We start from the raw sequence: 21,621 nt of genomic DNA on the forward strand, positions 1-21,621 counted from the left end.
CAAAAGAAGCCCGTTTAAAATCTACCAGGGACCGGGCCTTCTGAGTTGTGGCCCCTTCCTGGTGGAACCAGCTGCCGGAAGAGGTGAGGGCCCTGCGGGACCTTGCTCAGTTCCGCAGGGCCTGTAAGACAACCCTCTTCCGGCTGGCCTATAACTAGCTGGTTCAAGAAACCAAGTGTGGTTATTAGGGTTGCCAAGTCCAATTAAAGAAAAATCTGGGGACTTTGGGGGTGGAGCCAGGAGACTTTGGGGGTGGAGCCAGGAGACATTGGGGGTGGAGCCAAGAACAAGGATGTGACAAGCATAATTGAACTCCAAGGGAGTTCTTGCCATCACATTTGAAGAGACAGCACACCTTTTAAAATGTCTTTCTTCCATAGGAAATAATTAAGGATAGGGGCACCATATTTTGGGGCTCATAGAATTGGACCCTCTGGTCCAATCGTTTTGAAACTTGGGGGGTATTTTGGGGAGAGGCACTAGATGCTATACTAAAAATTTGGTGCCTCTACCTCAAAAAATAACCCCCCCAGAGCCCCCAATACCCACGGATCAATTTCCTATTATTCCCTATGGGAATCGTTCTCCATAGGGAATAATAGAGTGCCTAGTAGACATTTCCCTCCCCCCCCCACGCTTTCTAAAGGGGGGGAGGGCCTCCAAACAAGGGAATCCCCTGCCTTCTCCCTCTCACACACACACACTTACCAGATCTTCCTCCAGACAACTCTACTTCCTGTGAAAACGAAAGCAAAAGAAAGGGAGGGGCCATTCTCAGAAGCCCTTTCTGCTTCCTGCTTCCTGCCCAGCCTTAAAGGGGCAGACATTTTGCAAACGGCTCAGGAGCTCTACAACATGCAGCCTAAAGGTATGTTCTCCCCCCCCTCCACCCCCCACCCCCGCTTCCAGAGTTTTGAAGAGCGGGAGATGAGGCTGCGAACCCAGAAGTCTCCCGCCAGAGCGGGAGGTTTGGGAAGCCTAGTGGTTATACTAGAATTCTGCTGTCCCTAAATGTTTTAAATGGTTTAAATGTCTTAAAATTTTAAATGTATTAATTATTTTAACTGTTTTATGCTTAAATCTTATTTATATGAAACTTTGTGTTGTGAGCCGCCCTGAGCCACTTGTTGGGAAGGGCGGGATATAAATAATTAAATAAATAAATAAATAAATAAATAAACAAATAAATAAACAAACACTTTCATCACCTTTAAAGGGTCAGGAGAACGGTGTAAGTTGATAAACATTTTAAATAAATGCACGGATAAATAAAAGTGCTCTTGTTCTCCACTGATTTCCCCCCTCCCCCAATCATTGCCAAAGTCCCAGAAAGGTAGGGTTTTTCATTGCTGGGTTGAGAAATATCTGGAGTTTTGGGGGGCGGGGCCTGGGGAGGGTGGGGTTTGGGTAGGGGAGAGACCTCAGCATGGCATAGTGCCATAGAGTCCACCTTCCAAACCAACCATTTTCTCCAGGAGAGCTGATCTTGATTGTCTGGAGATCAATTGCAGCAGCTGGAGATCTCCAGGTATCACAAGGAGGTTGGGAACCCTAAGGAAAGGGTGGAGAATTAATCAGGCCGAGCTGAAGTGGGGACCAACTAGTTCCTCCACAGGGCCAACAGCAGGGCATGGAGGCCGAGGCCATCCCCTAATGTTACCTTCTGGCACTGGGATTCTGTGGTTGCCTGCCTCTGAACATGGAGGTTCCCCTCAATCACCATGTCTAGTAGTCACTATTAGACCTGTCCTCTATAAATCCATCCGATTGCCTTTCATAGTTGTCTATGCCTGTGAGCATCACTACATCCTCTGGCAGCGAATTCCACATTTTAATCAGCCTCTGTGTAAAGAGGTACTTCCTTTTGTCCATCAAGAATTCTACTGTCTATCTGCTTCATTGGATGCCCTCGAGTTCTAGTATTTGGGGAGAGGGTGAAAATGTTCTCTTTGTCCACTCTCTCTACCCTGTGCATAAATGTACAAACATCTATCAAACAAAAAAAACAAGGGGCAGAGAAGGAAAACAAGCAAAACTCAGCCCCATTCAAAGTATGCAGTGGTCAGGAAGAAGAAAATTTTGGAATGGTTAGAGCCAACTGGCACCTGTTTCAAGCCAGGAGAGACTAATGGAGGGGACATCTGATGCCAATGAACTGTCAGACAACCCACTAGTTATACCCACAGATTAAGAACTTCAAGTAAGGAAGTGTGACTACCTGGCAAATTAGAATTCCATTGAATGTCTGCTTTAGAAATTAAACCCCAGAGGTTGTAGAATGGTTCACATATTAATATTTGTGTTTTATGTGCATCCTAGATACCTTCCATCTATTTTGTTTTAACTTTTATGCATGTCTAATAAATGTGATAATTAAAATTGTTAGGATATTGATGTTTCAGCAGTTAGGCAATAATAGAACTCCATTTTAATGCTAGTTTGCTAATATTTACTAATCTCTCTCTCTCTCTCTCTCTCTCTCTCTCTCTCTCTCTCTCTCTCTCTATATATATATATATATATATATATATATATATATATATATATTCACAGCAATATTATGGTTTTAAGAATTTTTTAAAAGAAAAAAAGAAATGAGTACTACAGTAAATGATGGAACAAAGCAGGAGCCAAGTCACATCTTGAAGACCAACCACGTTTTATTGAGAATGTAAGCTTTCGTGTGCTCTCTAAGCACACTTCTTCAGATGAGGGGATCAGGTATTGTGGGCTGAAATACATGCAGTTTGTTGTTTAAGAGTGCAAACTGGCTGTGATCACATGATAAAACAGTGTGGCTTGGCCATTTGGTCTGGATAGCCATAAAAGGTAATAAAGTTCCCTGCCAATTGGTGTTTTTGCAAATCACAGAAGGACATGTCTTTCTGTGTCCTTCTGTGATTTGCAAAAACACCAATTGGCAGGGAACTTTATTACCTTTTATGGCTATGCAGACCAAATGGCCAAGCCACACTGTTTTATCATGTGATCACAGCCAGTTTGCACACTTAGGTACAACAAACTGCATGTATTTCAGCCCACAATACCTGATCCCCTCATCTGATGAAGTGTGCTTAGAGAGCACACGAAAGCTTACATTCTCAATAAAACTTGGTTGGTCTTAAAAGTGCCACTTGACTCCTGCTTTGTTCAACTGCTTCAGACCAACACGGCTGCCCTTTTGGATCTAACTACAGTGAATGATGTTTTAGTAGGCGGAAACATTACGGTTGCCAACCTTGGGTTGGGAAAGACCTGGAGATTTGGGGGGTGGACCCTGAGGACAGTAGGGTTTGAGGAGGAACTTCAGTAGGGTACAATGCCATAGACTTCAGCCTCCAAAGCAGCCACTTTTCCCAGGTGAAATGATTGATCTCTTTGACCAGGAATTCAGTTGTAATCCCAGGAGATCTCTAATAACCGCCTGGAAATTGGCAATCCTAATCCAAATCTAGTCCTACAAACAAGTCTTTCTCATTTCTTCAGTGTGTATCCAAAAAGCCCCACATGCCACTACCGATAGGGCCCTTGTGAAATCTCTGTCAAGAGCTAAGAGAGAAGAAATTGGCAGTTGGGAGAGACTCTTAGTTACATCTGACCTTGACAGCTGGTCTGAAAAACGGCAACTTCTCCAACGTGGTTGTAGACATTGTGTGAGAAAAAAGGGCCACTGACTGAACCAGAGCCAATTTCTGAAACTGAGGAGAAAAAATATATATATCACCAACGTGATAGGCACTATTACAAAGGGCAAAAAGGCAGCAAGGATGAACAATTAGGAAAGGGATAAAAATGAAAAATAAGACAGTGACAGAAAGCCACAAAAGAAGATGTCCTGTGAAAGATATGAATCAGAGTGCAAGAATCTGTGAGGGGATGGATTGTTGGCAGCATTGCCCATGCTGAAGAAATGGAACAGAAAATTAATAGAACATATTCAGTGAAAGGGAGGGGATATTTTTACATTTCTTCCTCAGAAAAATAATATAAAACAAACTCTGAGGAGAACAGGGATTGTTCCATTGAAGTTCAGTACCAGAGATTGATAGTCAAAGACTTTAAAAAAAAAATCATTTATACCCTGCTGTTCTCCCCAGTGATGACCCAAAGCAGCTTACATTTTTCTTCTCTCCCCCATTTTACCCTCATAACAACCCTGTGAGGTAGGTTAGACTGAGAGAGTATCATGAGTGGCCCAAGGTTACCCAGCGAGCTTCAATGGCACAAGTGGGGATTTGAACCCAGGTCTTCCAGATATAAATCCCTTAACCACCACACCACACTGGCTCTTGATATAAAAATGGGTATGGAAAGAGTGGGGGAAAATGTGTCTGAGCTTAATTAAGACAGATATTTGGAAATATGTCTCGAAAGGGCCTAGAGTAACACAGAAGGTTCATATAATGTAAGTAAAGGGAAGTAGAAGGAAGTATTGTAAAAATATACCACAAAAAAGGCAGGAGATATCTATAAATACAATTGTTTTCATAATCCAAAAAAGAAGGGCAGAAGAACCTTTGAATTCTCTTCAAGACACAATTCCTGGCAGAATAATAAGAGAATGTGTGGAAAATAAGAAAAAAAAATACCTGGAGGGGGTAAAAGACAACATTTTTAAAATATAGAAAAATAACACTCAAGCTGTGTAAAATATCAAAGATTTCTGCAAACCCTCTTAACTGGCGAGCACTGTTTTGACAGATAATCATACAGAAATACTGAGCTAACTGAGGCATTTGGATTTCCATTTATTAAGTGAGGAGAACTATGAAAAAGGCGGGAAAAGCCTATTGGCAAAGAACAAGGGGCATTCATGTATGTGTGAACAGATGTTTAAAACCAAAATATGCATTGAACCGGATTTATTGTGGAAAAGAGAGCAACATAAGAGATTAAGAAATATGTGTTCATCAACCAGAAATGGGGCCGGCGGGGGGCGGAAGAGTGTACAAAAGCAAGACAGTGACAGAGATTATGGAGAGTATCGCTGAAGCACTCACTCAGCATACCAAACACATTGTCAGTTTTAATAGAAGAAACCTTCTCCCACACGTGTCATTTCTGTTCAACTGAACATTTCAGGAGTGAGAGAAGTAATGGCTGGTAACACACTGCCTCAGCATATCACATTGTCCTTCGAGTAAAGCATTTGAGAACTTTACCAGCTCTCTTAAGTGGCTCGTGCACCCTTCTTTCGCAACATTTCCTACAGAATATTCAGCAGTTTATATTACTGCACTTTCTTTTGCATCTGTGGGAAACACTTAAAAAAATTCCACCGGGATGTGCAGTAAACACGTTTTGTGAAAATAGTGTGGGGGAAGAGTTGGTACCAGACTTTTTATAGGCGTCCATTCTTTTATTACTCAGGTTCAGCATGGGCTCTGGGGACATCTTCAGCTTTATGGGTCACATGAAGTCTTTGCTGTCTAATTCCAGAGGAATCTTTGGCATTTGCAGGAGGGGAAAAATATGAAGAAAAGCAAGTTTGTGACCTGAATGAAACAGGGAGGATATTCTGCGAATATAAGCAACTAGGGTTGCCAAGTCCAATTCAAGAAATATCTGGGAACTTTGGGGGTGGAGCCAGGAGACATTGGGGGTGGAGCCAGGAGCAAGGTTGTGACAAGCATAATTGAACTCCAAAAGGGAGCTCTGGCCATCACATTTACAGGGTCCGCGCACCTTTTAAATGCCTTCCCTCCATAGGAAATAATGAAGGATAGGGGCATCTTTTGGGGGGCTCATAGAATTGGACCCTCTGGTCCAATCTTTTTGAAACTTGGAGGGTGTTTTGAGGAGAGGCACCAGATGTTATTCTGAAAATATGGTGCCTCTACATCAAACAACAGCCCCCCCAGAGCCCCAGATACCCACAGATCAATTCTCCATTATACGCTATGGGAATCGCTCTTCATAGGAAATAATGGAGTGACCAGCAGACATTTCTCTCCCCCCCCCCCACTTTCTAAGGACCCTGAAGCGGGGGGAGGACATCTAAATTGGGGGTCCCCTGCCCCCAATGGGATTAGCAGCCCTATAAGCAACACTGGAGTCCATGTTCACCCCTTGTCTCTATATTTAATTCACCAGTGACTTTCCCCCCCGACAAAAAAACTGTGCATTATCAGGAGCAACAAAACACATCTATGCACTTATTCTATATGTGCTTTACCACACCATCACCAACTTACTCTCACGTGAAACGTTGGGATAACACCATACTGGAGTGATGGCTGCTTAATTTCTTACATTTTGCAGTAGTTTAACAAGGGAGCCTTTGTTACCAAGTCTTGCTGAGCTCCATAGAAGGCAGAATTGCCAGCTCTTATTGTGCTTAGACAGAAGACTCTCGCCGTTTGTGGATTCATGACTCACAATTTAATTTATTCATGCTCTGATCACATAATGTGACCTCTCGCCTTTTTTCACTCCCACTGCACCGTTATAATGGTTGCATTGTTAAATTTCCCACAAAATTTGGTCAGCAGTAGAATCTATTGGCCGACAGTAGAATCTTGCCTACAAGTATTTGTGGATTTCATGTAGATAGAGCCAGGCGAGCAGCCGTGTTGGTCTGAAGCAATAGAACCAAGTTGGAGTCCAGTAGGACTTTGAAGAACAACAGCTTATATTCTGGAAAAAAAAAAAACTTTGTTGGTCTTCAAGCTGCTACTGGACTTCAACTTTGTTCTGTGGATTTCACTGTTTGTGGTGATCCGAGGAAGGGAATGGTCTACTCTGTATTCTTAAATGATCACAGGCACTGCAGCATCTGTATCTTACACTTTGTTCCCTCTGTTGTTTTCCTCACCCACCATTCTCTCCTGCCTTCTCCAGCCAACAATATTTATATTTGCAATACTACAAATAAGTGGGGCCCAGGATGCTTGATAGAAGGGCTGGAACACTTTCCCTATGAAGAGAGGTTGAAACGCTTAGGGCTCTTTAGCTTGGAGAAACGTCGACTGCGGGGTGACATGATAGAGGTTTACAAGATAATGCATGGGATGGATAAAAGGGTGATTAACATGTGGAATTCCACAGGTGGTGGTGGCGGCCACAAGCATAGCCACCTTCAAGAGGGGCTTAGATGAAAATATGGAGCAGAGGTCCATCAGTGGCTATTAGCCACAGTGTGTGTGTGTGTGTATATATATTTTTGGCCGCTGTGTGACACAGAATGTTGGACTGGCTGGGCCATTGGCCTGATCTAACATGACTTCTCTTATGTTCTTATGAAGCATGAAGATCCTCCAACCGCACCCTCTCTCGATGTCTCAAAATATTTAAAGTTTTGCTTCTTCCGTACTTCTTTCCTAGAGATTGCAGAAATGAAAGTTTGTTTTGTTGCATTTCTTCTAGGAAGCACAACAAGATGCAGAGAAACTGACAGGACTATTTATTTGGAAGGGATGGCTTTCTTCAGCGTGAGAACGATTCTCGCTGGCTTTGGGATATGGCGAGACAGGCCAATGGCCGTTCACTTTTACATTTTTAGGCTGGTTTGTCCGCATGACCTCACCTAGTTAAAACATTTCCTTCGAATTCTTCTAATAAGACAACCCTCCCCTCAGCAAGAGAGAGACGTTGAAAGAAATGATGTGACAATTATGAAAGACGTGGTGATATCTCACCTTAACATTCCCCATCAGGACCCGGAATACTGGCCAGAACCAGAAGAGTTCAGACCTTAGAGCTAACAACCCTCTCCCTAAACCCTTATTTTGCTGATTCACACATTACAGAGTACACAGATGGGGTCTGGTGTCTCCATTCTGTCAGCTTTGCTTGGGGTCCAATTTTAATTGGATGCCCTTTTTTTTGCCAGTACTGCTAACTGGGCAGAGGAGGGGAAACTAAAGGAGGAGAAATAGGTGCCACCCAACACCATGGCATCACTTGGGGCACAGTGACTTCATAATGTTGGACAACACTCCAGGCTCACTCAAAACTCTATGGTTAAACCATAGAGTGTTGGGCAAATGCTAGAGCATTGCTGATGACATGATAACGCCACTTCCGGGTCACTACAGAAGCGAAGTCACTGGCAACACAGGGGCTAGCATACTGCTATTAAAATCTTCCTATAAGGAAATTTATTAATAATCTGAAATAAACATTGCATTCGCTGTTGCATCGTATTTTCCCCCACACCCACATTATCAATATAATCAGGAGTGCGGACTACCATAGAGCTGCTCCTTTCTGTATTGCAGCTGAGCACTCTAGCTGGATTTTGAATACTGCAGACTGGGCTTAAACAGGTGACATATTTCACTAATCAGGTATTTTACATTGGCTTATATTTCCCTTTTAAAATGTTGTCGTTTTTGAGTTTACAGTTCTTTAGTTTTTCTTTTATGGCTTTTTTTTTAAAGATCCATGGGCATATGAAATAAAACATGGTTGGATGAGTGGCTGGTGTTGCATTTTAAGAATATTTATTCCTACTTATTCCAAGTGAGAACATTTCTGTGTAAGGTAGTAATTTGGTTTTCATTTATTTCAAATTATTAATAAATTGCCTCATATAAAGTTTTTTTTTTCGGGGAGGGAGGTTATGGAGATAATTTAATTCTCTTTTTTCCTACCATTATAAGTTTTCACTACATTTGGTAATTGCTGGTTTTTAGGTCTGTTCTGTATGATTAGTTTGAAATGCATTGATGTTTACGTTATGGAGTGCTCAGCTTCTATTTTACCACTGGGGAAGGCTTTTTAGCTTCTATTTTACCACTGGGGAAGGCTTTTTAGCTTCTATTTTACCACTGGGGAAGGCTTTTTTTGATTCTTGTATGGGGGATACATTTTGTGCCTTTTAACCGTATGTATATATTTTGACAGGAACGAGCCCCATGGCACAGAGTGGTAAAGCTGCAGTATTGCAGTCCAAACTTTGCTCACAACCTGAGTTCAATCCTGGCAGAAGCTGGGTTCAGGCAGCTGGCTCAAGGTTGACTCAGCCTTCCATCCTTCCAAAGTCAGTAAAATGTGTACCCAGCTTGCTGAGGTAAAGTGTAAATGACTGGGGAAGGCAATGGCAAAGTCTACTGTGAAAACATCGTGAAAGCAACATCACCCCAGAGTCAGAAACGACTGGTGCTTGCACAGGGGACTACCTTTACCTTTATATATTTTGGCATTTGTGTTGACATTAGGTATCAGTACTTACATACAGAACCATAGATATGTGGGTTGTTATTGTGATTATAACATTTTCTAGGTATAATTAAAATACATGGTATATTTTTGCATTAGCGCTGCGTGTTTAGCCATACCTTTTGGTTACCCTTCCTGCTATAAATCAGAAACACTGGCATGTGTCCCAGAAGCCTGGGTCTCTGGTTTAAGGAGGAATTCCCATCACTCCAAGCCCCAGAAGGAAGAATATTCCCTCCATAGCGCTAGATTTCACATCCACTGTTCCGGTGACCTCACCGGAGGATAGGGTTAGGGTTAGGGTTAGCGCAATAGGGTTAGGGATAGGCCAGCGCGAATCCAATACACACTTTGTAACCATGAAACTGCTGGCTCTTCACATACTCTTGAAAGGGCCAGAGAAGCCCGGAGCAAAAAGAAGTGGTGAGCCGGATCCGTTGAAGACACAGAGCACAGCCAATTGAAATAATTTACCCCCTTGGTGAGCTGCCTGAAGAAGGATACTCCGAAAGAGGACAGAAGTTGCAGTCCTTTTGCAGCCACACCTGTTTTGGGAAGCAGTCACATTTTGGAATTTTTTGGGGACTTTGTGTAGCTCTACAAAGAGAGAACATTGTACAATTTTCTGTAGAAAGGAATTTTTTGGAATAATACTGAATATTGTTTAGTATAAAATTGTTTTTGGTACATGCATTAGTAAAAACCCTCACGGGGTGTTCTATATTTATTTGCCTATTTATATGCGTCCCTATTTTGACATGGCACAATCCTTTCCAGGCTGGCTTATTTCTCTCTCTTTGGGGGGTGGGGGGTGGTTCCACCCCTTTCACAGGACATCCAAGGCCAATCCCTTTGTTCCCCCAAGTTCCCCAGGCAGAGCTGAGAACTTTGCCGGACTTCACGGTGCCCTTGGACTTTGCTCTTTTCCAGGTCTCCGATTCAGTGGGAACTCACAGGAGCAAAGCTCCCGAACCTTTCTGAGAGTTCCACCACCTCCTTCTGAGAGTTCCAACTCCTTGTCCATTGACTAGTATGTGCAGCTGCATAATAATACCTGGATGAGCTCCACCACCTATTTTTCTACAAAATGACCCCTGCTCTTTTCCAAGGCACAGATGGGGAGGGAGAGAGAAGCCGGAGAGACCCACCTGGAGCGACAGCGGCCATATAGATCCTTTCAGCTCTCTCCCTCCAGACTTGGGTGTTTCTCACCGCCTTTGTCAGCCTGCTGTTGCTGTGAGTTAAAAAGCCTGACATTTCCTTCACACTCTTTCATGTTCTGCAGCTGACCTGTCATCTCTGAAAAGAAAAGAAAAACATGTGAAACTGTGTCGCACTCTGAGTCTGGTAGTGGCTCCTCAAAGAGCAGCCAAGTTTCAGTTTCGGGCACTGCAGGCTTTCCTGGGCAGCAGCAGGCACAGATTTTGGTCTTTGGACTCCATCTTGGTTCCGCTAGGGCTGCCCAGGGCGGTTTTCTCCAAATTATTAATACATTTCCTGAGGTAGTTTTTTTTCCAGGGGCCGTCTAGAGTTGCGCACTGGGGTGGGGGTGCTCGGCTCTCCAATTTGGGGAGGGGGACTGGGGTAAGCCTAAGGGCCCCCCTTCATTTCTGAGGCCGAGGGAGCCACACCACCTAGGGTTTGCCAGCCTTCAGGTGGAGCCTGGAGCCCCCCTGCGAGTAGGGTTGCCAATCTCCAGGTGGGGGTAGGGGATTCCCCGATTTGGAGGCCCTCCCCCTGCTTCAGGGTCATCAGAAAGCGGTGTGTGTGTGTGGGGGGAGGGAAATGTCTGCTGGGTACGCATGATTCCCTATGGCGACTTATTCCCATAGAAAATAATGGAGAATTGATCTGCGGGTATCTGGGGCTCTGGGGGCTCTGTTTTTTGAGGTAGAGGCACCAAATTTTCAGTATAGCATCCAGTATAGCATCCAGGGGGTCCAGTTCTATGAGCCCCCAAAGAAGGTGCCCTTATCCTTCATTATTTCCTATGGAAGGAAGGCATTTAAAAGCTGTGCGGTCCCTTGAAATGTGATGGCCAAAACTCCCTTTGGAGTTCAGTTATGCTTGTCACACCCTAGCTCCTGGCTCCACCCCAATGTCTCCTGGCTCCACCCCAATGTCTCCTGGCTCCACCCCCAAAGTCTCCTGGCTCCACCCCCAAAGTCCCCAGGTATTTCTTGAATGGGACTTGGCAACCCTGCCTGCGAGTCCTGCTTTTGCAACTGCTTCTCCAGCTGGCAGAGATCAGCTCCCCCGGAGAAAATAGGTGCTTTGAGAGGTGGACTCTAGGGCATTGGCCCACGCTGAGGCCCCTCCTCTCCCCAAACCTGCCCTTTCCTGGATCCACCCCCAAAGCCTCCAGAAGTTTTCCAACCCAGATCTGGCAACCCGAGCAGCTGCAGAGGGCGGCTGCCCTCCCAGGCGGGCAGGCAGGGTGACACACACCCCCAGGGCCAGATGGAAACATTCAAAAATACCACAGGAATAAACAGCTTGAAAGAGGGATTGGCTACGTGCATGGAGGAGAAGGCTATCAGTGGCCACTAGCCATTGGCAGTTGAAGGGAACCTCCACATTCAGAGGCCGTCAACCTCTAAATCCCAGAGCCAGGAGGCAGCATCAGAAGAAGGCCTCGATCTCTATACTCTGTTATTGACCCTATGAACATAAGAGTAACCATATTGGCTCAGGCCAATGGCCCATCCAGTCCAACACTCTGTGTCACACAGTGGCCAAAAAACCCAGGCGCCATCAGGAGGTCCATCAGTGGGGCCAGGACACTAGAAGCCCTCCCACCGTGGCCCCCTCCCAAGCACCAAGAATACAAAGCATCACTGCCCCAGACAGAGAAGAAGAAGAAGACCGCAGCTTTATACTCTGCCCTTCTCTCTGAATAAGAGACTCAGAGCGGCTTACAATCTCCTATATCTTCTCCCCCCGCAACAGACACCCTGTGAGGTGGGTGGGGCTGAGAGGGCTCTCACAGCAGCTGCCCTTTCGAGGACAACTCCTGCAATAGCTATGGCTGACCCAAGGCCATTCCAGCAGCTGCAAGTGGAGGAGTGGGGAATCAAACCCAGTTCTCCCAGAAAAGAGAGCTATGGCTGACCCAAGGCCATTCCAGCAGGTGCAAGTGGAAAAGTGGGGAATCAAACCTGGTTCTCCCAGATAAGAGTCCGCACCCTTAACCACTACACCAAACTGGCTCTCTACACCAAACTGGCTCCAACTATATGCTGTGGCTGATAGTCACTGATGGACCTCTGCTGCAGATGTTTATCCAATCCCCTCTTGAAGCAGTCTATTCTTGCAGCCGCCGCCACCTCCTGTGGCAGTGAATTCCATGTGTGAATCACCCTTTGAGTGAAGAAGTGCTTCCTTTTATCCAAACTGGTTGGCTCCTGTGCGAGACAGGACGGTGGGCTAGATCCTGTGGGGCTCTGCTGATGTTCTTATCAAGGGGAAGCCTCTGCCCTGTTGTTGGCGTTCCTGTATACAGTTTACATCCCTGGTACCTGGCATTATTTTTTAGGGCACATATGATCCAGCCTGACAAAGTGACCTTTATGTCCGATCCGGCCCTTGTAAAAAGTGAGTTGATGCCTCTGAAAGGCACTGCTTCTACAGGGGCGCCCGTTCCTTTATGAAATGATTGCTTTTACCTTGGGGTTATCTCTCTCTTTCTCTCTCTCTCTGAAGATTTCTGCCGAAGCAGCAGGCATCCGGCTTTTATCAACTCCGACTCTTATTAAACAATCTTACAAAGCAGCTATCTGGGTGGGTAGAGGGGGGTATTGAACATTTCCTCCCCTCCCTGCGTAAATGCTTAATTCCTGAGTTTGCATTAACAATTCAGTGCCTCCGGGAAAGGTTTGAAGATCTTTCATCCTTGCACTGTGTTCAATTTATTAAGGGACGGAGTGCTGGTGTTTTGAACAGGTAAGCTAATTTTCATTTTAAATGGTACATTTTAAATTTTGTTTATCAGCTGCAACCAGAAGTCTGGTTTTGTCTTCTAACCTCCACAACACAATGACCCACAAATGGACTGGCATCTGCTGGCAGGGAAGGGCAACCCAATAAATCAGATCATCATCATCATCAACAACAACAACAACATCATCATCAGTTTCTTACTTTGTCCCTCCCCAGCCTAGACCACAGCTGCAAACTGCAGAGGAAGGTTAAAGAGTCAAAGAATCCCTCCACTTCTGAAGTTAAATTTAAACTTCTCTGCAACAGTCTTCAAGCCCAAGTTCTTTTGCCCAGAACAGATTACAGCTCCATCTCATAGGATGGGCTGGGAAGGGAACCTACCTTGGGTGAAGCCCTAGCGCTCATAAAGACTGATCTCTCTCTCTCTTCCACCTCCTCCTCCGATCCCCTGGGATGTAATGTCAAGCATCGATATTTCCCAATAGTCAGTCTTTTGTTGTTGAATCAAAAGTTGCTTTATTTAAGAAACTCAGAAGCTTTGCCAAGGACACAAGCCTTGGAAGTAATGACATACACAGAGTTACTATACAGTTACTATATAGCAATGACATACACAGAGTTACTATACAGTTACTATATAGCGATGACGTACACAGAGCTACTATACAGTTACTATATAGTAATGATGTACACAGAGCTACTATACAGTTCCTATGTAGCAATGACATACACAGTTACTATACAGTTACTATATAGCAACGATGTACACAGAGCTACTGTACAGTTACTATATAGCAATGACGTGCACAGAGCTACTATACAGTTACTATATAGTAATGATGTACACAGAGCTACTATACAGTTACCATATAGTAATGATGCACACAGAGCTACTATACAATTACTATATAGTAATGACCTACACAGAGCTACTATACAGTTACTATATAGCAATGACCTACACAGAATTACTATACAGTCACTATATAGCAATGATGCACACAGAGTTACTATACAGTTACTATATAGTAATGATGCACACAGAGCTACTATAAAGTTACTATATAGCAATGACGCACACAGAGCTACTCTACAGTTACTATATAGTAATGACATACACAGAGCTACTATACAGTTACTATACAGTAATGACCTACACAGAGCTACTATACAGTTACTATATAGTGATGACCTACACAGAGCTACCATACAGTTACTATATAGCAATGACATGCACAGAGTTACTATACAGTTACTACATAGCAATGACATACACAGAGTTCCACCGTTGTTATATAGGATAACTTCAAAGGGTACCATGCAGATGCAGCTTGAGTCCTGGGTTCAAAGCTTACTACATGCTATCTCTTTTATTACTAAGGAATTTAGGTTATTAAAAACATCTCCCTTTCTCACACTCTTCAGCTCAGATAAGACTGTCTGGTGAACCTGGGGGAGAGGCGGCAAGAAAGTGGTAACAGCCAGGCTGTAGCATAAACATCCTTGGGCCAGATGGATTTATTACTTGCCCAAAGGTTGTAAAGGAAGGGGGAGCAGCAAACGATGGTTGACCTGTTCCCTGTCGAAGGAACCATTGTGTTACAGAAATATGCATGCTTGACACGTACTTCCTTCTTCCCCAGGTAGTTCCCTCCCCCCCGCCCCTTCTCATCACTATTTAGCACTATCCATGTCCGCGGGAACTCTGACACTGTCTCTAAGATGTCCTGCCGAGGTTGATCTGCACACGGATCTGCGCTACTTGGCTACTGGCAATGATGGAATGTATGAATCAGGGGTCTTCACACTTGGAGAAAAATTTGTAGATATTAAGAGAGACTTCAGGACAAAAGAAGGTTCTTCGATGTGCAGTAAGAATTGAAACCTTGATGGGAAGTGTAAGAGTTTGAAACACTGGATCGGCTGGAAGTGTACTGACATGTATGAAAGCTTGCATAAAGCCCTTTTGGGTGAAAGCGTGGTCTAAACATCCCGGGAGGCCCATTTAGCTTGCACAGCCTGTACAGAGAATATTGGAAATTATTGCACATTAAAGAACCTTCTTTCGGACTGGAGCATATTTTTCTGCATCCTGAAGTCCGTCTTAATATCTACATAAAGTGGGAGAAGTGACTAGTCACCCTGGAAAGAAAAGGAACTGCACTTACCTGTTGAATTGAGAACTGTATGAGATTTGACTGTTGCCTTCCCTTTAAAATGTACTGTTCTGCTGGTATTTTTGTATGAATGCATATTATACTGAATCCGGCCAGTGGTCCATAAAGGTCAGTATTGTCCACTCCGACTCACAACAGTTCTTCAGAGTCTCCCGTTTGTTTTACAGGTACGGCATCTGGTCTTATGGAGTCTTCAAGAAGTTCGGCATCCTTAGACCAAGACCCATCCCCTTCTTTGGCACAGCACTGCACTATCGCCAAGTAAGTTCATAGCTTGATGGAAGGCCTTAGAACAAGGGGGTGGAGCCTAGCGATAAATAGGTGATGTCACGTGATGAGTCAGCAGGTGGAGGGCAGAGTTGGGCGGTAACAGGCAACTCAGAGATGGAGCCTTATGATATAAGGTTGCAGGTGACCCAAAAAAAAAAAAAATCCCAAAGCTGCCAATATATTTCCCTCTTTGGCCCATGTTCTGGATTGCGCTCCTTTTCCCGGACATCCTGAAAACCCCCTGAAATGCTGTAGGCAAATCCTGTTTGCATCCGGGGCTTTTTTTTTTTAATAGCAGGAACGCCCAGGAACTCAGTTCCAGTTGGCTTGGCATCAGGGGGTATGGCCTAAAATGCAAATAAGGTCCTGCTAGGCCTTTTCAACAAAAACCCCTGTGTGAAACAACGGTGGCATCAGGGGATGTGGCATAATATACAAATGAGTTTCTCTGTGCTTTTTCTACAAAAAAAAGCCCTCTTTGCATCCATTTAAAATGCCATGCTGCATTATACAACTGAACATTAAAATGTCCTTTGCAGGGGTTAATGACGTTTGATCAAGATTGTTATAAGAAATATGGAAAAATCTGGGGGTGAGTATGCCGTTTTCCCCACTCCCTCCCCATAACGCTGTAAATTGCAATTGTTTTGGTTGGTCAGTCAATCCACTGAAGCTCTAGACCAGGGGTCCTCAACCTACAGCCCGTGGGTCAGATGTGGCCCGCTGAGGACGTTTATGCGGCCCGCCGGGTTATGGCAAAATCAGACCGGAAGTGACGTTCGACCTAAACTTGCGTTAGCAACGCACACTTCCGGCACTGGGCTGAGGTGGTGGAGACAGAGTGTGAGGTGATACCGAGGTGAGGTGAGTTCCCAGGCCAGGGTGTGTGGTGTGGGGAAGGGAGAGAGATGCAGAAGACGGAGAACTGACGGCCCGCGGCCTTGTACAGTAATGGCAGTCCGGCCCTCCAACAGTCTGAGGGACAGTGAACTGGCCCCCTATTTAAAAAGGTTGAGGACCCCTGCTCTAGACTGTTAATTGGAAGGGGCAGATTTTAATTGGAAGAGCTGTAGGTTTATCCTTGGAGGGTATTTTGGCTATAAGGAACACCTTCCCCCCCAAAAATCAGAAACTTAATTACTGCTTCCTTAATCACCCTACCATGTTCACAGTAGAGGAGGATTTCCCTCTCCAAATGTCTGAAACCAGGAGTCACCAGCTTTTCCTTTAACAACAACTATTTCTCTAAAATGTCATCTTATTCCAAGTTCCCACCCACACCTGGAATATTCTATAAACAGAACATGAACTAGGAACTCCACCATAATGGAGCACACCAGAAATTAAGCTATCAACTAAGTTGCTCTGGAAAATTTCCTATGAAATAGAAGTTTCAGGGTCTTTTTAAAAGCCAGGAGCAGATCTTTTTGCACTCTTTTCCCAGGTCATCTCGGGGATCTGCAGTTGCATCCTCCTGCAGCGTCAATCAGACAGGAGAGCCAGTTTGGTGTCGTGGTGAAGTGTGCCGACTATTCACCACTCCTCCACTTGCAGCTGCTGGAATGGCCTTGGGTCAGTCATAGCTCTCGCAGGAGTTGTCTTTGAAAGGGCAGCTTCTATCAGAGCCCTCTCAGCCCCACCCACCTCACAGGATGTCTGTTGTGGGAGGAGAAGATATAGGAGATTGTAAGCCGCTCTGAGTCTCTGATTCAGGGAGAAGGGCGGGGTATAAATCTGCAATTCTTCTTCTTCTTCATGTGTTAAATCCATTGTCAAATCCAGCTAGTCCAGTGTTAAAAAAAAAGACAACCAGGGAAGAGTGTTTACATGCAAAAATCGTCACACATCATCGGGCAAAACCGTCCAGCTGATTTGTTCTGGCACAGGCACAATTTTGGCCCATCCTAAGAACTTTAGAAGAGCCCTGCTGGATTAATCCAGTGGTCCATCTAGTCCAGCATCCTGACTCACACAGGGGCCAACCTGTCCCTCTGGAGGGCCAACAACAGGGCAGAGAGGCTGAGGCCTTCATAAGAACATCAGAAGAGCCTGCTGGATTAGCCTAGTGGTCCATCTAGTCCAGCATCCTGACTCACACAGGGGCCAACCTGTCCCTCTGGAGGGCCAACAGCAGGGCAGAGAGGCCGAGGCCTTCATAAGAACATCAGAAGAGCCTGCTGGATTAGCCTAGTGGTCCATCTAGTCCAGCATCCTGACTCACACCGTGGCCAACCAGTTCCTCTGGACAGCCAACAATGGGACATAGAGCCTGAGGCCTTCCCCTGATGTTACCTTCTGGCTCTGGGATTCAGAGGATTAATGCATCTGAATGTGGAGTTTCCCCTCAGTCACCATGGCTGTTAGCCATTGATAGACTTATCCTTCATGAACCTACCTAATCCCCTTTTAAAATTGTTTTTTCCCTGCGGCCATCACTGCATCCTCTGGCTGCCAGTTCCACATTTTAGTTGCCAGTGCTTTTGATGATTGTAAACCAATGCTTTTGCGAGAGCACCAAGCTTCCTTTAAAACCGTAATGACCATGGGAGCTTTGAGACAAGAATTTCCACAGAGCCTGTTATTTTCCTCTTGGCAACCAACAGTGTATGGCCCAATTTAATCACTTGAACGCTTTGCCTTAGGATTTATGACGGCCGAACGCCCATATTGGCTATCACTGATCCAGCCATCATTTAAACAGTATTGGTGAAAGAGTGTTATTCCATCTTCACGAACCACCGGGTAAGTTCTTCAAAGGGAATACAATCAGTAGGTGTTTGCTTAGTGCATTTTTCATTCATTCTTCCTCCAAGGAGTTCTGGGTACATAGTTTCTTCCTCCATCCTCTACTGGATCCTTACAACCACCCTCCATGGCGGTACAGGAAGTCTGTTTATTGTAGTGGTTAAGAGCAGTGGACTCTACTCTGGAGAAGCGGGTTTGATTCCCCACTCCTCCACATGCAGCCAGCTGGGTGACCTTGGGTCAGTCCCAGTTCTCTCAGAGCTTTTCTCTGAAGGGCAGTTCTCCCAGAGCTCTCTCAGCCCCATTTACCTCACAGGGTATCCATTGCATGGAGAGGAAGGAAAGGGGATTGGAAGCTACTCTGAGATTCTGAGTGAAGGGCAGGGTATAAATCCAATCTCTTCCTCCTCCTCCTGAGTTGGGGGAGACTGAAAGAATGAAAATGATTGGATGAAATGCATCCAAGTCATTTTCATGATGACCATGGGGATTTGAACTTGGGTCTCTCCAGGCCTAGCCTCGCACTATAAACCAGGGACTCCAACCTTTTTGAGTCTGTGGGCACATTTGGAATTCTGACGCAGCATGATGGTCACAGCCCCAAAATGGCTGCTGTGGGAGGTGAAGCCAGAAACAAAATGGCTGCCACAAATTACCCCAGTGAAGGTCTTTGAGCTCTGGTCACAGCTGCTGCCCCAGCAACATCTTTAAAAATCTGACAGCCAATCAAATCTCCAGTGACCAATCGGAAGGCCGCTGGGTGAAAACCCCACTAAGCACAAAGAAATGTGTCAGCGAGTGCCAGGGTGCCCACTGGCACCATGTTGGAGACCCCTGCTCTAAATGCTACACCACGCTGGCAACACCCCCCCCACACACACACACACCGGATGCTCCTTCACTGAGCAATCTCCGCTCCCCAATATGCTCTCAACAGGCAAATCTGAGTGGATGCTGGTTGTTCCATAAAAACAGAACATTTGAAATATGACACTTTAAAACAGGGGTGGCCAGACTTGCTTAATGTAAGAGCCACATAAAATAAATGTCAGATGTTTGAGAGCCAAAAAGCAGGAAGGCAGGCAGGCAGGCAGGCTAATAGATGGGGGAGGTGAAGGTGGAAAGAAAGCAACTTTAAATGCATTCTCTATGCTGCTGGTTGGCTTGGCTTGGAGAAATGATTCAAAGAGTCAAATGCTTTCTCCAAGCCAGCCAACGGGGCAGTGGAAGCTTCAAGAGCCACACAATACGTGTGAAAGAGCCACATGTGGCTCCTGAGCCGCAGTTTGACCATGCCTGCTTAAAAAACAAACAAACAGTGACAATCTACCCTGAGAAAAGTCAGAAAAATAGCACAGTGCTGATCTGGGGAGATTGCTCGGGAATCCTCGCCGTATTCTCATCAGTTCTAAAGAAATAGTTGCCTATGCAATAATAGAAATTCTCTCTCTCTCTCTCTCTCTCTCTCTCCCTCTCTCTTTCTGGTCTCCCAATCAGGACTTTGGTCCAACAGCTGAACTGGAAACTGCTGATTCATTAGCAAAAGATGAGCAATGGAGGAGGGTTCAGACCGTGCTCTCGCCGATCTTCACCAGTGGAAAGTTAAAGGATGCAAGATGTGTGAATTGAAAACAAATCAGCCAGTATCATAATGCCTCTGTATAAATCGATGGTGCGGTCTCATTTGGAGTACTGTGTGCAGTTCTGGTCGCCGCACCTCAAAAAGGATATTATAGCATTGGAGAAAGTCCAGAGAAGGGCAACTAGAATGATTAAAGGGCTGGAGCACTTTCCCTATGAAGAAAGGTTGAAACACTTGGGACTCTTTAGCTTGGAGAAACGTCGACTGCGGGGTGACATGATAGAGGTTTACAAGATAATGCATGGGATGGAGAAAGTAGAGAAAGAAGTAGTTTTCTCCCTTTCTCACAATACAAGAACTCGTGGGCATTCGATGAAATTGCTGAGCAGACAGGTTAAAACAGATAAAAGGAAGTACTTCTTCACCCAAAGGGTGATTAACATGTGGAATTCACTGCCACAGGAGGTGGTGGCGGCCACAAGTATAGCCACCTTCAAGAAGGGTTTAGATAAAAATATGGAGCACAGGTCCATCAGTGGCTATTAGCCACAGTGTATGTGTGTATATAAAATTTTTTGCCACTGTGTGACACAGAGTGTTGGACTTGATGGGCCGTTGGCCTGATCCAACATGGCTTCTCTTATGTTCTTAAGATCTGAACAATTGCTTGCAATAAAACTCACCAAGTCAGTCTGATACACTAAGACTCTTCTTCCAAAGCAGTACCTTACCTATTAAGCATATTAAGGAATAGTATATATAATCGATTCACTCATCTCCCTACCACCGAAGATATTGTATGTTATCTGAATACCCAATAGGGTTACCAAGTCCCCCCTGTCCACCGCTGGGGAATTGAAGGGGGGGGGTAGGATTGCTAGATCAGATTGGGAATCTCCTGCAGATTTGGGGGGTGCAGCCGGGGGAGGACAGGGTGGCGCCTCAGTGGGGCATAATGCAACAGAGTCCACCCTCCAAAGCAGCCATTTTCTCCAGGGGAACTGATCTCTGCAGTCTGGAGATGAGCTGTGATTCCAGGGGATCCCCAGGTCTCACCTGGAGGCTGGCATCCCTAATATCTAACAATCTCAGGTCACAATGATCATCCTAAAACATAGCGGTTATTTTTTTTGTCTGAAAAGATAATGGCTAGTATAACAACGCCACCGTCCCCAGTACCAAAAGAGAACAGAACTCTATTTGAACATAAAGTATACTCAAATATGGTCTTATTTTGCACCGTCTAAAATAACAGCGAACTTGGCAACCCCCTTTTTCAGAAAGAAAGTAATCATTATTTTGTAAGTGTTCAGTAATCCTATGCTACAACTTCTGTCAGAAAAAGATATTCTACCTTCCAAACCTGGGTATAGAGATATGTTTCTATTTTAAATGGTGAAAACTATGTTCATAGGTGCTTGAAGAATGGCAAGATCTCTCTCTCTCTCGGCTTGACTTCGCGAACGAAGATTTAAAAAAGGTGCAGTAGTCCACGTCTGCTGCAGGCTCGCTGGTGGCTGACAAGACCAATGCGGGACAGGCAGGTCCGGCCACAGTGGCTGCAGGGAAAAGTCTGATTTGGGGTTGGTGCTATAGCAGTGCGATTCTTCCTCAAGCTCCTTTTGTCCTCAAGACCGGCAAGATCACAACATTTGTGTTCTTACGATGCTGAATGCATATTGTATCAGGTTTTTTAGTATTCATTTTGGACCATCCGATTTGCTGTGTTTTGTGTGTTTTTAGTTT

The sequence above is a fragment of the Heteronotia binoei genome, chromosome 20 (genome assembly GCF_032191835.1).
Source record: "Heteronotia binoei isolate CCM8104 ecotype False Entrance Well chromosome 20, APGP_CSIRO_Hbin_v1, whole genome shotgun sequence".
In the NCBI taxonomy this organism is placed as follows: Eukaryota; Metazoa; Chordata; class Lepidosauria; order Squamata; family Gekkonidae; genus Heteronotia; species Heteronotia binoei.